This window comes from Coenobita brevimanus, chromosome 97 (assembly GCF_032717465.1).
Source record: "Coenobita brevimanus isolate Jiangsu-jjx chromosome 97, ASM3271746v2, whole genome shotgun sequence".
NCBI classification, from domain to species: Eukaryota; Metazoa; Arthropoda; class Malacostraca; order Decapoda; family Coenobitidae; genus Coenobita; species Coenobita brevimanus.
In genome coordinates, this window is record NC_137050.1 from 27891690 (window position 1) to 27906840 (window position 15151).

Consider the following 15151-nt stretch of genomic DNA (forward strand, 5'->3'; position numbering starts at 1 on the left):
ATATTCCGTACATCAGCGGAAACACCATCACTACCTATGTTCTTAACTTTCCCCATGCTATTTCTAAACTCCCAACTACAGCCATAATCTTCCCTACATCACCTGGAAAACAGATCTTTTAGTACACCATCTACAATCTAACCTCACTCATGATGAATTATTCCAAAACTCCAAACGACAACAATGTGTTCAAGCCAATTGGAAAATTAATTCGCCAACATACTATCTACATTCCTAACCTCTCACACCGTTTCTATATTCCCAAATACAGCCATTACCTTGCCTGGAACAAATGAATAGCCAGTCTATCAGTCAGCATACCATCTACATTGCTAACCGTCCTCACACCATTCGCAAATTCCACCTACAAACAAATACGCCGTCTGCTTAACTCCAACCAACACACTCTAAACTAAAAATACTCGTGTTAAAAAGTACCCGCAATCCTTAACCCATTTGCGCCTAGCGTCTTCAGAGTAGGACGGAAGTAGGCATTTTCAAAAGTCGATAAAAAGGGGAACCCCACGATACGAACCTACGAGCTTCGTGACTATGAGCCGATAGGCGGAGGGCGGTACGCTTAGTACCCTTCCGGCAAAATCCCTTACACAAGAACTCCGGGCACTATAAGATACGGTAGCTACTTGAATGACATGACGTAAGGGCATTATTTATTTCATTATTGCTATCTCTAGGCAATACTATTCGGCTCAGGAGAGGCTTTTCTAATTGCAGGAGCTAAGATATAGTCAACATGAATCTCACTACTAAGGGACTACCCTCAGCTAATTAAAATCGTCTCGCAACACACACACACACACACACTATGTGTTGACGCAGTTAAAACATCGTCTTTCTACTCTTTCCTTTTCACCAACTTAAGTCTATCAGAGAAGCCCCATCCCTCTATGAAGCCTCGTATATTGAGCAACACCCTCTATCATGAAGCCCTCGTGCACAACGCGGCCAGCTAATACATACTGCACACCCTATCTCACACCCATTTAAGCCATCTGGGATAATATACAATGATTACCTTAGGGGTCATGGTAGATTATACCCGCAAGCTATTAACCCTCTGCCTGCGAAATATCAACTATGAATTACATTTCGATCAGCATCAGATGATTTTAGTGTTCTAGCGAGAAACTTGGGCCACGAACGTTATAATTATCATGATTAAAAACTGTGGCAGAGAATGGAGTACTCCACATTCCATAACAACTTACGATGGACGATTTTATTCAGCTCACATACTTTAATCACAGCCAAACACAACAGCCCAACTGGATTAATATAGAGTGATGATCGCGTGTTATCTGGGGGGTCAGGTTATATTAGTGCCGCCAGCCATTAGGCTGTGATATAACACCCACTCTAGCTCTGCTTCTTATCTACGGACCCGTCCGTAGAACTAAAATTTATTACAACACCTGCTTTAGATTCACTTTAACCCCTTTAATTCGATGACGTACGGGCTTTAAAAAATTTTTCGGCACCCTTACGGCACGATACATTATGCCACACCACACGAGGCATTCTGAATCAACTCCTGAATTACGGTGCGTGGTTGGTATCCCTGGCCCTGTGTGGGTGGTGTGTGTTAATTCGTCTGCTAATGATGAAATCCTGTGGGAGAGGGAGAGAGGTACAGGGGTACCAACCACACCACGTATTCACACCGTCTGTACCAGTGATCGTTGCGCAGGGTATCGGGGCAAGGGGTGCCGAAAATTTTTTGAGAGGGTGTACAATATATGATTATTACTGCTAACACCAGATGATTACTTTAGGGAGTACAGGAGGGTTCTAGTAGTGAAGAGGTTAATGAAAGCTGTATCTAACTTCTCATACTCGACAAACGCCCCTGTAAGTGAATAAAATCGTCTGGAGTCACCACAAAATGTTACAGAATACGCTGTCGGACTGAAGAGGCTAAGATGTGATAAATATCTGCTTTTTATCTATGGACCCCTCAGCAGAATTGAAACATATTACACCTACTTTACATTCCCCTTAAAGTCGCCCAACACAATAAATACTTCAAGTGGGTCCTTTCAACACAGCTCTCGACTCTTTTTACCCTTTATGCTGCGGTTGGTGCACGTTGGTACTTTATTCAAACTAACACCACACGATTTTAATCAACAGAGAGAAATCCTGGCTGCCTATGGATTGTCTCGAGTAACAATTCCTCTGCAACTGGCGCACCTATGAATTCCGAACAGGCTAACACCAGAAGATTTTGTTCTGCCAAGAGAAATCCCACCAGTCTGATACTTAAAGACCTACCGTATATAGAGCACTGTACCATAATTCTTTCTGTTACCTCCCTCCCTCCCTCCCTCTCTCTCTCTCTGATTTTCAGCTTTTCCATTCTCCTTCGTCCCCCCCTTTCCTTTTTTTCTTCTCCCATTTTCACTTGTCATCTCATTTACCAACGAATATCTTGTTTTCCCTCATCACTACGGTATCCTTTTTTCACCCTCATTTGCTTGTCTCAAAAATTCTGCCTCATACACTTCCTCTTTGTACCTCGTCTCTAATTTTTCCCGTTCTTCCTTTTCTTCCTGTCCTCATCTCCTCTCTCCCCTCCTTCACCCTCAGTTCACTTCTCTCTCTCTTATTATCTCTCCTTTTTCTCTCGTGTCTCCCCTTTCCTCCCTCCCTCTGCTCACTGCCAAAGGATCTCCAGCATAACGCTATATTTCCATTTTTCCTCATTTCCCTTCATCCTCTTGCTCCTTCCCCAATTCTTCCCTCTTTTTCCTGTAGCACTCTTTCCCGTCTTCAACAACTAATTCCACACTATTTCCTCTTTCTTCCCTTTCTCACAGAGGTTTATTCAAATAGTCCTCTTTTCTACCTCAGTCGAATGCACAATTCTCTCCCAATTATGACTACTATTATCTTTTCTCCAATCCTCATCATTCAACTGCTCTTCGCAATATTCTCCCCTCTTGCCTCTTTACTCCAACGCAAATTCCTCCATCATCTCTGTTCAGCTACTCATCTCTCCTGCAAAACACCCCACTCGCTCACTTCTCCCTATTTCTCCAATCTGATTCCTCTCTCTTCTGTTCAGTTATTCTACCCCCTCCTGTAACTACGCATAATCCACCCATTTCTCCTCCTCCGCACCCAAATTCCCTCCCACCTACTCAAATTACACTTCCCACTACGCTTAACCTCTCGCCTCTTTCTCCTTCTCCCCACTCACATTTCTATCCCTCCCCTTCTCAGTCACTCCTCTCAGAACACATTCCTCCTACCATCTTTCTGTCTCCTCTTTTTCCCTCTCACATTAACCCTAACTTCCTCATCGCCATTAAAATCCACCACCATTCAATTACTTCATTCTCACTACGCAAATCTCCACCTTTTCTTTTTCCCCTCTTCCCTCATTTTCTCCTCATTCATGCTCTCCTCCTAAACACACACACACACACACACACACACACACACACACACACACACACACACACACTAAACTCATACCTCCTCTTTCCTCCCCTCCCCACACAAACACCCCCCCAATCGATTATCCTTCTACTCATAACCACCCCAATCTCTTTCCCCTCGCATTCCTCTCTCCCCTCGCTTTCCACATCACCCACTCTCTCTTTCCCCTCGCATTCCTCTCTCCTCTCGCCCTCCACTTCACCCCCCCCCTCGTCCTCCTCCTCCACTCTCGAGGAACGCAAACAAACTGTAGCCAAACAATAGTGGCGTAATGCAAGAGTGGGTTCCAAGGCTCCTCCTCGACCCCACTTATACTTAGCCCATCATTGCAAAGTCAGTTATTTATTAGTTATCTTTTGTGCATTTTTCATCCGCCGCCTCTCTCTCTCTCTCTCTCTCTCTCTCTTACTTGCGAAACTCCACACTTATCCCATCATTCCAACTTATATATTTTTGTGTGGGAAGAGGAGGGATGAAGTGATCGGGTGCTCTCTCTCTCTCTCGCTTGTGAAACTCCACACTTATCCCATCATTCCAAGTTGTATTTTTTTTTATTTCGGAAGAGGTGGGATGAGGTTATCGGGTGCTCTCTCACTCTCTCTCTCTCTCAATATCATCATCATCATTAATATTACTGTATCATCCTGTATAATTCTCGTAACACATTCACCTCCTAGTATTTTTTTTTCATTAATCTACACCAAGTATTATTCCTTGCTTGTTCATTATTTTCCATTTTATATATACGAAGTTTTTCCTAACACGAAACCATCCAAGTTTGATCCCTTCCCCACCTGCACCCTTGTATCAACCCCATTTCCCCTCTCCACCAACACTCTTATCTACCCTCTCAACACACCCATTTATTTGGTTTCCCCTCACTTGTCAACGCTCCCACCCTCCCAGACCTCCCTCTTTACCACCCCTACTCGCACCTCACACCCTCTTCTCCCTCCTTACCAAGCCTGTCTCACCTCTCACCCTCCCTCCTCACCACCTCCCTCTTACCTCACATCCCCCTCTCGGACCACGCCTACTCGCACCTCACACACTCATTTCTTACAGCCTCCCTCTTACTTCACGCCAATCTTCCTACTCCCTTTCACCTTATGCTCTCACTCATTCTCATTTCACACCACTACTCCCACTTCCTTGTGGTAGATGGTGGCGACCATCATCCACTCATTTGACGTAGTGCTGCCTACATCATCCTTCACATTTATCTTTGTATTACCCTGTCTCACCTTCTAGCTTCCTGCTTCATCCTTTCCGTCCTTTTCATTAATTATTAATCCTCTTTCCACTTCAGGTTGCTCTGCACTATGTGACAAGCATAATGGTTTCCTGTAAACCAGGAAACCATTTACAACGCTGGGTAGTAACGATATAACCTGGTAACAGGCGATTTGGAGCATCCTATGATGCCCATGTTGACTGGGTGGACGCAAATGCGGTGTCCATCCAGGAACCAAACTTTCATACTTTTCCCCGGGACTCGCAAACCGCAAAGGGCCACTGGTTAACATCACGGGACAGACTTGCGGGGGCAGTTGCTTGCATGCGGTTGATGGATCTGCTCGGCCAGACAGACCGGAGGTGATTAACAACTTACACTACTCTTCAAACTAACATTCACTCTTCTCCTTATACCATCTCTCTCTCTCTCTCTCACACACACACACACACACACACACACACACACACACACACACGCACACACAATACCGTGTACTCATACATACAGTACATACAAATATTATATCATATTATATTATATATATATATATATATATATATATATATATATATATATATATATATATACACACACACCATAATTTTTTCTCCTCTTGTCATCAACTCTCAAACTACCCCCTTCTCCCCTCCCACACATCACACTCATTCTCCTTCTGTCTCATCCTCACCTACGCTACCTTATCAACACTCCCTCATACCATCTCCCTTACACTTCCTATTTGTAATTCCGGTAACTTCTTACTCACTCTTCTTCCCTGCATCCTTACTCAACCTCACTTCATACTAACACAACACCACTCTCTCCACTTATGATTTGTTTTGAACTTTATTTATCTACTATTTAATTTCTATATTTATTTTACGAGTAAATATCCTTATTTAGGTAACTCTGGACAACAGCTCAGAGAGTCGGCATTCAAGTCCAGCATTTCGCTTAGTGCACATCAACAGAGAACAAATCACCAATCTTAGAACGCATACTCCCTTCTCTTTCGCACCAACCTCTCCCCTCAACCCACTCCCCCTTCACCCTCACTTACTAATATGGCTACCTCGTTCTGACAGGGTAAATATAGTAGTTCACTCATTAACAGCTGTCACAGGAGTACGTCTCTTCTTCTCTCTCCTCTTACCTACTTCCTCTACTCATTTTTAGTGTCTTATCTCTTTCCTCAATTTGGTTCATCTGTTTCGCTTTTTACTGTCGTTTCCCCGCAACTCTCTCTCTCTCTCTCTCTCTCTCTCCTTGTCATCATTATTCCCCTCTACCCTCCACTCTCCGCTATCTTTATTTGTCTTGCATTCCTCTGCTCTGTTTTTCCCTCCACCCTCTTAGCTACATAGCTTTCTCTTCCCCTTCTTAAACTTAGAATATTCCTCCCCCCACCCCACTCTCTTTCTCTCTCCATGTATGTATGTATCTATCCATCTACTGGCACCAAACTCCCTTGCTTCAGTTTCCTCACCTCCTCTCCCCTATTTCCTCACCTTCAGGCATGTGAACGCTTCTGTATGTATATTTGTCGCCTTTATTAATGCCGAGATTCACAGTGCTTGCAACCTTCCAATTCTTGTTTCAACTCTGACTTCCGAGCTGTTTCGAGGGTTCTTTGTAATGAAAACACCGTGTAAGCTGGGCAAGTCCGAAACCTGAAGCCACAGTATAGGTTTCATGTCCCTTATCTCTGTGGTGCAGACTGTTGTGCAATTTGCGGTCTACCGTGTCTGGTGCAGGTATAATTTTTCTCCTTTTCTATTCTCTTTAGCCAACACATCATCATCATCATCATCATCATCATCATCATCATCATCATCATCATCATCACCACCACCACCACCACAACCATGCGAGGAAGTGGTGGTGCCCAGCTTCCCGCAACGACCACGCCTTATTATCGGTTTCCTCTCAAGGTAAAGCAGCAGACGCTTGTGAATGCAGATAAAGTAAGAGCTTACATACGGTATAGGTATAGATTTTCTGGTGGCAAATGAAGTAGAAATGCTAGGGAAAGTGAAGCAGATTAATCGCTTTCTCTTCCTGATTTTCATTCTATTCTGGCACCGTAATTCAGTATCGTACGTGCTTACATTTCCGTTTTTTTTCTCTCTCTCTTATATCTCATACGGTACTCAATTTATTATATTCGTTCAATGTATGATATGGGGAAATACGAAACGAACAGAATGAGAAAATAAGGGGGAGAAGCAAAGTAACTGCGGGAGAGAGAAAGCGTGAGTGGGAAGAGACAAAGGGGTGTCAGGGGATGCAAGGGGAAGAAGGTTGGGTCGGTAAGGAAGGAGGAGGTGGGTGGGTGGGTGGGGAACTGAGGGTAAAAATATAGAAGGGGAAGAGGGTAGGTAGCACGAGAGGCGAGAAAGGAAGAAGACCAAAAGAGTACACAGACAAGGAGAGAGAGAGAGAGAGAGAGAGAGAGAGAGAGAGAGGATGGAAACACTGGAACGTAGGGACAGAAGAGCAGAGGAAATGAAGGGTAAGTATGGATGTGAAAGCACTACACAATATTAAACTCCCTCTGATCAATGATGGAGAAAAAGAAGGCGTAAGAAAGTAAATGGAAAAGAAAAACAGCGAGGAAGGAAGGAAGGAAGGAGGGAAGGAATATGGAGAGGGAGAAGAGATACATAACTATCAAACTCCAGGAAAGGAATGGAAGGAACAGACGGGAAAGGAAGATACAAACGGGAAAGTGGAGTGGAGAAAGGAAGAGTTAAGTATGGAGTGAGGGTGAGAAGAGATACACATTATTAAACTCCCCTTCTCTTGCTTGCTAACACAGGCTTGGCAGGCAGCGAAGAACTTGGCACTTATTTTAACCACACACCCACATTTTACGCTATCCCCCCCTACCCTTCCCCAACTTCCTCATTCATGCCCACCTTTACTGCTTTCATTCATTCGCCTTTTCCGTGTTTCTTCTTCCAGTTTCTACCAGCATATTTTTTTCCTCCTCCTTTCCCACTTCTTCATTTAGCTTATTATCATCTTCACTGGATTAGTTCATTATTCCTTCTTCCATTCTTCGTTCTCTACCACAATTTTCGACAACCTCCCCCCACTTCCTTCATTCTCATCTTTCACTCAGTTTACCTTCCTGGACCTCACACTTGCCTTGCCTTTTTTCCCTACCGAAATTGTCATCCCCATGCTCTTCGTTTACTCACATGTCTTCTGTTTTCATCCTTCCTTCCTTTCTTCTTCTTTCTCGACCAAGATCAACATCCAACCCCACCCCCCAGCTCATTAATTCATTCTCACCTCTTTTCTCATTATCCCTTCCTGAAATTCATGTTTCCTTTATTTTTTCTTCTCTCACAAACTCATCATCATCGTATTCTTTCCTTTTTTAAAAATTTGTCCTATCCTCTTCCTTTCCCAATTAATCAGCCTTTTCCATCGCTCTTCCTCTTTCTTTCTTGATTTTAAACGGTTCCTTCTTTCCTCTCTCTCTCTCTCTCTCTCTCTCTCTCTCTCTCCTACCGCCACTCATCCTAATTTTCCCCCCTCTGTTCCTCATTACCTCATTACTCCACCTATTCATTTTCCCTTCCTCCTTTCTCCACACGTCCATTCTCTCTTTCTCCCCATTTCCATAAACCATTCCTCAATTGCCCCCTCATCATTTCTCCTAAACTCCATATCATCATTATCATCATCATCCCTCCCCACCTCCTATACACCATATCTCCATGACCCTTCTCCCCCATTTACCTCACCCCCACCACCGAAGAAGAGAGATAAGATTAGCTTGGTGACACACAGCCACATTAGTTCTATAGATAAACAATTTGTGGCTTAGCGACGTGCCAATATTAAACTCGGACGCCTATCAATAAAACGCATAAAAGGTCACTGGCCCCTTCAATCCGCGATGCGTTATAATTTATTCTTGCTACCTCCAGGCGACTTTATCCAGCTTCTCCGAGACCTCTTATAAAGAAGTAAATTAATATCATTTCGCCTCTCATCTCTTCAGTTCAAAGTCTCTTCTTAATAAAAATGTCTGCAGATAGCTAAAGCAAAATGAAAAATACGTCATCGAATTGATGGACTACCATCTCAAGGTCGGAACAAATCGTATGGGCCTGAGTGTTAGGCGATTATTAGTTGTTACGTAGTCGAGACCACCTCTCTCACAGTTTTTTTTTTTTTCCCTTCAACAAGATGTCTAAACTAAGCGGCTAATCCCAGACTATTTCATCCAGACCAACCCACTGAATCCGAGGACGTATTTTTCATTTTACTCAGATTACCTTCATGTGATTTAATTCGGTTCAGCTTTCCCAAGTTAAAGAAAATCGTCTGAAGTGGGGAAAATAAAGTGGGGAAAAATGCGTCACCGGACTGAAAAGCTTAAATGAATCCTCGTTCAGTGATGGTGTTAATCACTTATAATTACCAACAGGGGCAATTTACTGTAACAATAAATAATTAGACCGGGGAAAGTGTGAAACTGCAGCGGTAACAGGCAACAGCCGGGCCCACATTACCCACTTCAAGACGTAGGGGTCCGAGGCTAGCCTACCGTAGTCAAGTAGACTTAAGTGTAAACGACCACCCTATTTCTCTAAATGGCAATACAGTACATTCTGAAAACTCTCCAGTCAACTCGTGGGGATTGGACCTATGAACACCGTCACTACGACTGTGGCGTTCTAACACTACACTCACCAGGCGCCTAAACAACAGGAGAAAATGTAGAAATTAGATGGAAATGTATTAACCCCTTTAATACGATGACACTTTCATTCTTCCTATATTCACAAAATTTTACTCAGTTTGCGGGGATAAATGCATCTCAACCACGTCATGTATACTGCACTTCGGTTTAGTTTACTCTTGCTAACTTCTCACATTTTGGTTAAAACCTAGAGAAACCATCTGTAGTACCGAGGCAAGAAAGTCTACATTAACACCTTCACGACCTGACACATCTCCCAAGGCTGAATAATATCGCTTGCAAGAAAAATAAAATAAAAAATATGCTATATCTATTCTAGACCTTAAAAAGTCACCCTTAACCTAAATAAAATTATCTGAGAGTAGCAACAATATAATACGAAGTATTTCACCTGTCTGAAGACGTTGAATGACGAACGAATTGCAGTAAATTTGGTCGGAAATTAACCTTGAATATACCGCAATTAGGCCTACATTTGTAAGTCTACCTACAAGAATATATTTTAAGCTAAATGCTAATAAAGGTGAAATAAATAAATAAATGTGTGTGTGTGAGAGAGAGAGAGAGAGAGAGAGAGAGAGAGAGAGAGAGAGAGAGAGAGAGAGAGAGAGGACGCAAGTAAGAAAAAGATAGGATGTAAAGAAAGAAGTAGTAGTAAAATTAGAGAGAGAGGGTGACAGGATTGAAGAAAAGGAAGAGGAATATGAAGGGAAGAGTAATACATATTGTTACACTCCCGCCCACTGTTTACTGAGTGAAGGAGGGTATAAATGAAAAGGGTGGGGAAACAAGGAGGGAAAAATGGCAATACAAAGAGACGCGAAGGGGGAGTGAAGGAATTAAGAGGAATGAAGTGGAGCGGAACGAAGAAACTTTGGATGGAATGCTTCGAATGAAAGTGCAGCGAGAGAATGAAGGAAGGAAGGCATGATGACAAATATAAAAAGGAGAAAAATGACAATAAATGAAAAGGAAGCTGGGGAAGAAAATGTGAGAATATGGATGGAAAGGTTAAGATGAAAGTAAAACAGGCCACGGTAGGAAGCAAGAATTGAGTAAGAGATAAGTGAACTGGATGAAAAGGAAAGCCGAGGTGGGGAAACAGGAAATGGACGACGGTACAACAAAGTAATGCCTGACTAGCTTTCTTATATATTTAATTCTAGTTATACCGGGTCTTATTCAAAGAAGGAGAGATACGGTATACACAGTAAGTATATGTACTTATTGAAATTTATTTGGAGAAAGGGAGAGGAAGGGATGGAATACTGAGACGGAGTTAGAAACAAACTCCGAACAAACCCTTTTGCTGAAAGAGGTTTCCCCTTTGCTAAATAAAACCGTTTGGCAGTAGCAAGAATAAAGTAAAATACGTCATCATACTGCACCAGTTATGGGCCGACAAGAAGGGGGGAGGGGAGACTAATAGTGAGGAAGAAACGATGGAAAATGGAGACATCGTGAGATATGCGGGAGGGAGGGAGGAAAGGAATGAATGGAGAGGATGATGAAGACATTGCAGAATGGGGGAGGAAGCGTGCTGATGAGACAATGAGGGGAGACACAAGACGAGGGTGAAGAGACACAAACGGGAAGATTCAAGAATATTAAGAAAAATGGAACAGGAAGATACGGAGAAATGGAAGAGAATGAGGAGGAATGGAAGAAGAGGATAAGGAGGAATGGAAGAAAAGGATGAGAAGGAATGGAAGAAAAGGATGAGGAGGTATGGAAAAATGAGGGGAAGGAATGGAAAAATGATGATGAGGAAGAACAGAAAAAAAAGAGGACGAGGAAGAATGGAAAAAAAAAAATAGGATAAGGAGGTAAGGAGGGGATGAGGAAGAAGAGGTAAGGAATGGTGGGAAAGATGTGGGGAGAAAACACAATACTTACGGCGACTCAATGACCCGGTCGGTATGGTTCGAGCCCCACTGACTGCCACTGAGGTTTGGGGAGGGACGGACCTCACAAGCTAACACCAATCTGCAACAGTCAAATAGCAAAACTTTAATCTTACCACTGTCCACTACCACTCGTCTGTTTTACCATCAGTGCTTTGTACGTCTTACCCTTCTCCTACCCTGTATGCCTTCACCCTTTAGAAAGCATACCGGTATATTTATCCTTCTAGAGTGCCGTGGGTATACAAATAAAGCAACATAAAGCTTTTCGCCAACAGCACCATCGTGTAACCTACTCCATTCATCTACACCGGCACTCTATCACTATTTTCTGTTTCACCCGCTGTACCTCCCTCACGCAACCTTTTTTATCCATAATAACCACCCAATTGAATGAATGGAGGACGCCCGTAATCTGATGTATGGATTTTTTTTTTATTCATTTGCTTTTCCTTCCTCTGTTCTGTTATTTAAAAATAAATACAAACTAAAGCACGGTAAGGGAGGGTGCTCGTTACCACCTCAGTACGAATATTATATCCCTGCTACTCGGTGGACGATTTTAAGCAGCTCAGAAGGCCTCGTCGCAGTGAAAGGGTTTAAAACAGCCTGCACTAACCCCTTTACTACAATGGCGCCTTTGTTCGCCCTGCTGCCCCTCGTTCTGAAAGGATTTGTGTGGGTGGGAGGCCAAGGAAGGAAGAATATGTAAAGAGATAACAAAAAATAGAAGGAGCAAGAGAGAGAGAGAGAGAGAGAGAGAGAGAGAGAGAGAGAGAGAGAGAGAGAGAGAGATGGGGAGGAGAAATGGGAATGGAGGAGTAGGATGGGTGGAGAGGGGAGGGAAGAGAGAGATGAGTGAAGTGGAAGTTGGTAAAGAGGAGGACGGGGGATAGCACTGCAAGGAGTGGGGGAGCGAGGGAGGGAAGGAAGAAGAAAGTGGGTGGAGGGAGAGAGGGGAGAGGAGTGGAGGGAGAGAGGGAAGAAGGGTGGAGGGAGAGAGGGAAGAAGGGTGGAGGGAGAGAGGGGAGAGGAGTGGAGGGAGAGGGGTGCAGAGGAGTGGAGGGAGAGGGGAGCAGAGGAGTGGAGGGAGAGGGGAGCAGAGGAGTGGAGGGAGAGGGGTGCAGAGGAGTGGAGGGAGAGAGGGGACAGGAGTGGAGAGACAGAGTGAGCGAGAGTCGTGGGTGGAGGGAGGGGAAGTGAGTGGAGGAACAGGGCGGTAGGAGTGATGGGGGGAGAGGGACAAGTGCAGGGGGCGGTGGCTTGCGTATCAAGAATGAGTCACAGCGACACGTGACTACCACCATCCATATTACCACCACTACCACTACAACCACCCACACTACCACTACCAATATTACCATTACAACATCCCTAGTATACCACCACCACCACCCACACTACCATTACAGATACTACCACTGCAACATCCCTATTACCACCACCACCTCTACTATATGGCTGCTACTAACATCAATACACCATCATCGTCACCACCACCACCACCTCTACTATATTGCTGCTACTAACATCAATACACCATCATCGTCACCACCACCACCACCTCTACTATATTGCTGCTACTAACATCAATACAAAATCATCATCATCATCACCACCACCACCACCACCACCACTACTACCATCACTAACAACCCTCACACCATCAAGTCTCACTACCATTATTCCTAAATACCATTACGCCCTACTTCGCAACCAGCATCCCTCCTACCAATACCGTCAGTGCCACCATCCTCACGACTGCTTTCCATATTACTTCAACCGCTTCCCTCAAAACCACCATCCCTATTTCCACTTCCCACACTATCATCCTCCGTTATTACTGATCCGGTACCGCTGTTCTGTTAACCATCACATTTACCAACCACAATTTTCACTATTACCGCTGCCATCATAGCCTTACCTAGACCTACTACCAACATTATAAAAACTAACACCACTAGCAAAACGACTAATCATACTATCGCCATTCGATCTAACACTGCTTCGACTACTCTCCTTACTATGATTCCAACTCTTTCCTACCATAATTCCCACTGGCAACCTACTACCAGCCATACTACCACCACTGCTGTTAGTACTACCATCCATACTGCCACCACTGCCAACATCCATACTACCACTACTACCATCCATACTACCACCACTGCCAACATCCATACTACTACCACTGCCATCACTACCACCATGAACTACAATCGAGGCTACCACCAACCAATCGAGCGCCAACTCTGCCACCACTGCCTAAATTCTCACTACCTACCAACAAATCTACCACTCGCAACCCACAACCACACTAACCATTACCTCTCAATAAAAAGGTACTTATTACTGTAACCATTACTACCATTTTATCATGCTCATTACAACTACCTCAAACACTATTCACTACCAAGGTTTTTACCAGTATCCCCCTACCCCTACCACCATCCACCACTACCACTACCACGGCTACAACCACTGTTTTTACTTGTATCCTCCCACTATCCCTATCCATTACTACAAATACAAGTCTACTACCAGCATCTCTACTACCACAACCCTCACTACCACTACCAAAACTACCACCATCTCTACTACCACCACCCTCACTACCACTAACACCAACCCCATTACCACCACCCTCAACTACCACTAGCAACACTACCACCACCCTCACCACAACTACCACCATCCCCATTACCACTATCCTCACCACAAGTACCACCATAAACACTAACACCCATTATCACCATCGCCACTACCACTACCAACACCACACTACCACCACAACCCTCGCTACCATTACCAAAACCACGCATTACCACCATCGCCTACCACTCACCCTCACCACCACCACTACCACAAATTTCGAAGAGGCCAACTAAGCTTGATTCCTACCATGCGGGTGCTTCTACGTGCTTGGGCGTACGTGTGCCGTGGAGAGCCAGTGTGAAGGATACGGTACGATTGCACGAGTTATGGTGTGTGTGTGTGTGTGTGTGTGTGTGTGTGTGTGTGTGTGTGTGTGTGTGTGTGTGTGTGTGTGTGTGTGTGTGTGTGTGTGTGTGTGTGTGTGTGTGTGTGTGTGTGTGTGTGTGTGTGTGTGTGTGAACCGTGAAGGATACCATACCGTACGTTTGCGTGAGTTTATGGATGCATTGTGACGATGATTGTACACATGACGGTAAGCATTACCAAGCATTCTCTCTCTCTCTCTCTCTCTCTCTCCTCCGCCGATCTTTCAAAAGCTGGATATAATGCGCTAAATTTCAGCTGAGACCACTAAACTGCCCTTCACATAATTTCTCAACCCCCTCAACCATAGTGTCATTTTTGTTATATTCTTGCCACCACCACACGATTTTTCTTTAATGTTTCTCGTGGTGAAAGGGTTAATTATGGCTTAGTCTAATCCCTCCAGTTCGAATTTTCTTTCCTAAGCTGAATAACAGCAATAAATAAATAAGCAAATAATAACAATAAATTATGTCCTCAAGGAAAGTTCAATGACACCCTATACTCTTATCTGGACCTAAACCAATCAGATGACAGTGCTAAAACTACGCAACACACAGAAGCTACACTAAGAAAAACCGTAATGATGGTTTAGTAACCAATTCCTTCTACTGTTGCCGTACGAATAATATTGCACAGTACCTTCTCAAGGCCGGGACAACTCTAGCAGACTTTCCCGTTATTACCATGCGATTTCATTAAACTGACAGTCCTGGGAACTTCACTGTTAAGTATCATTACTATTAACCCTCTCATAGTAGGAACTTTTCGAGGAAACACTGAATTAATTCATTCAAGTGAGTGAGTCAC

General features: G+C 43.9%; 1 protein-coding gene across 1 annotated transcript in view; it reads right to left on the reverse strand.

The window, feature by feature from the left end:
- Ack-like (activated Cdc42 kinase-like) overlaps positions 1-15151 on the reverse strand; it is a 441226-nt gene that overhangs the window by 375911 nt on the left and 50164 nt on the right. The window contains exon 2 of the mRNA XM_080283506.1: positions 11316-11405. The gene's annotated coding sequence lies outside the window, so the exon portion shown is untranslated. The remainder of the gene's footprint in view (positions 1-11315; positions 11406-15151) is intronic.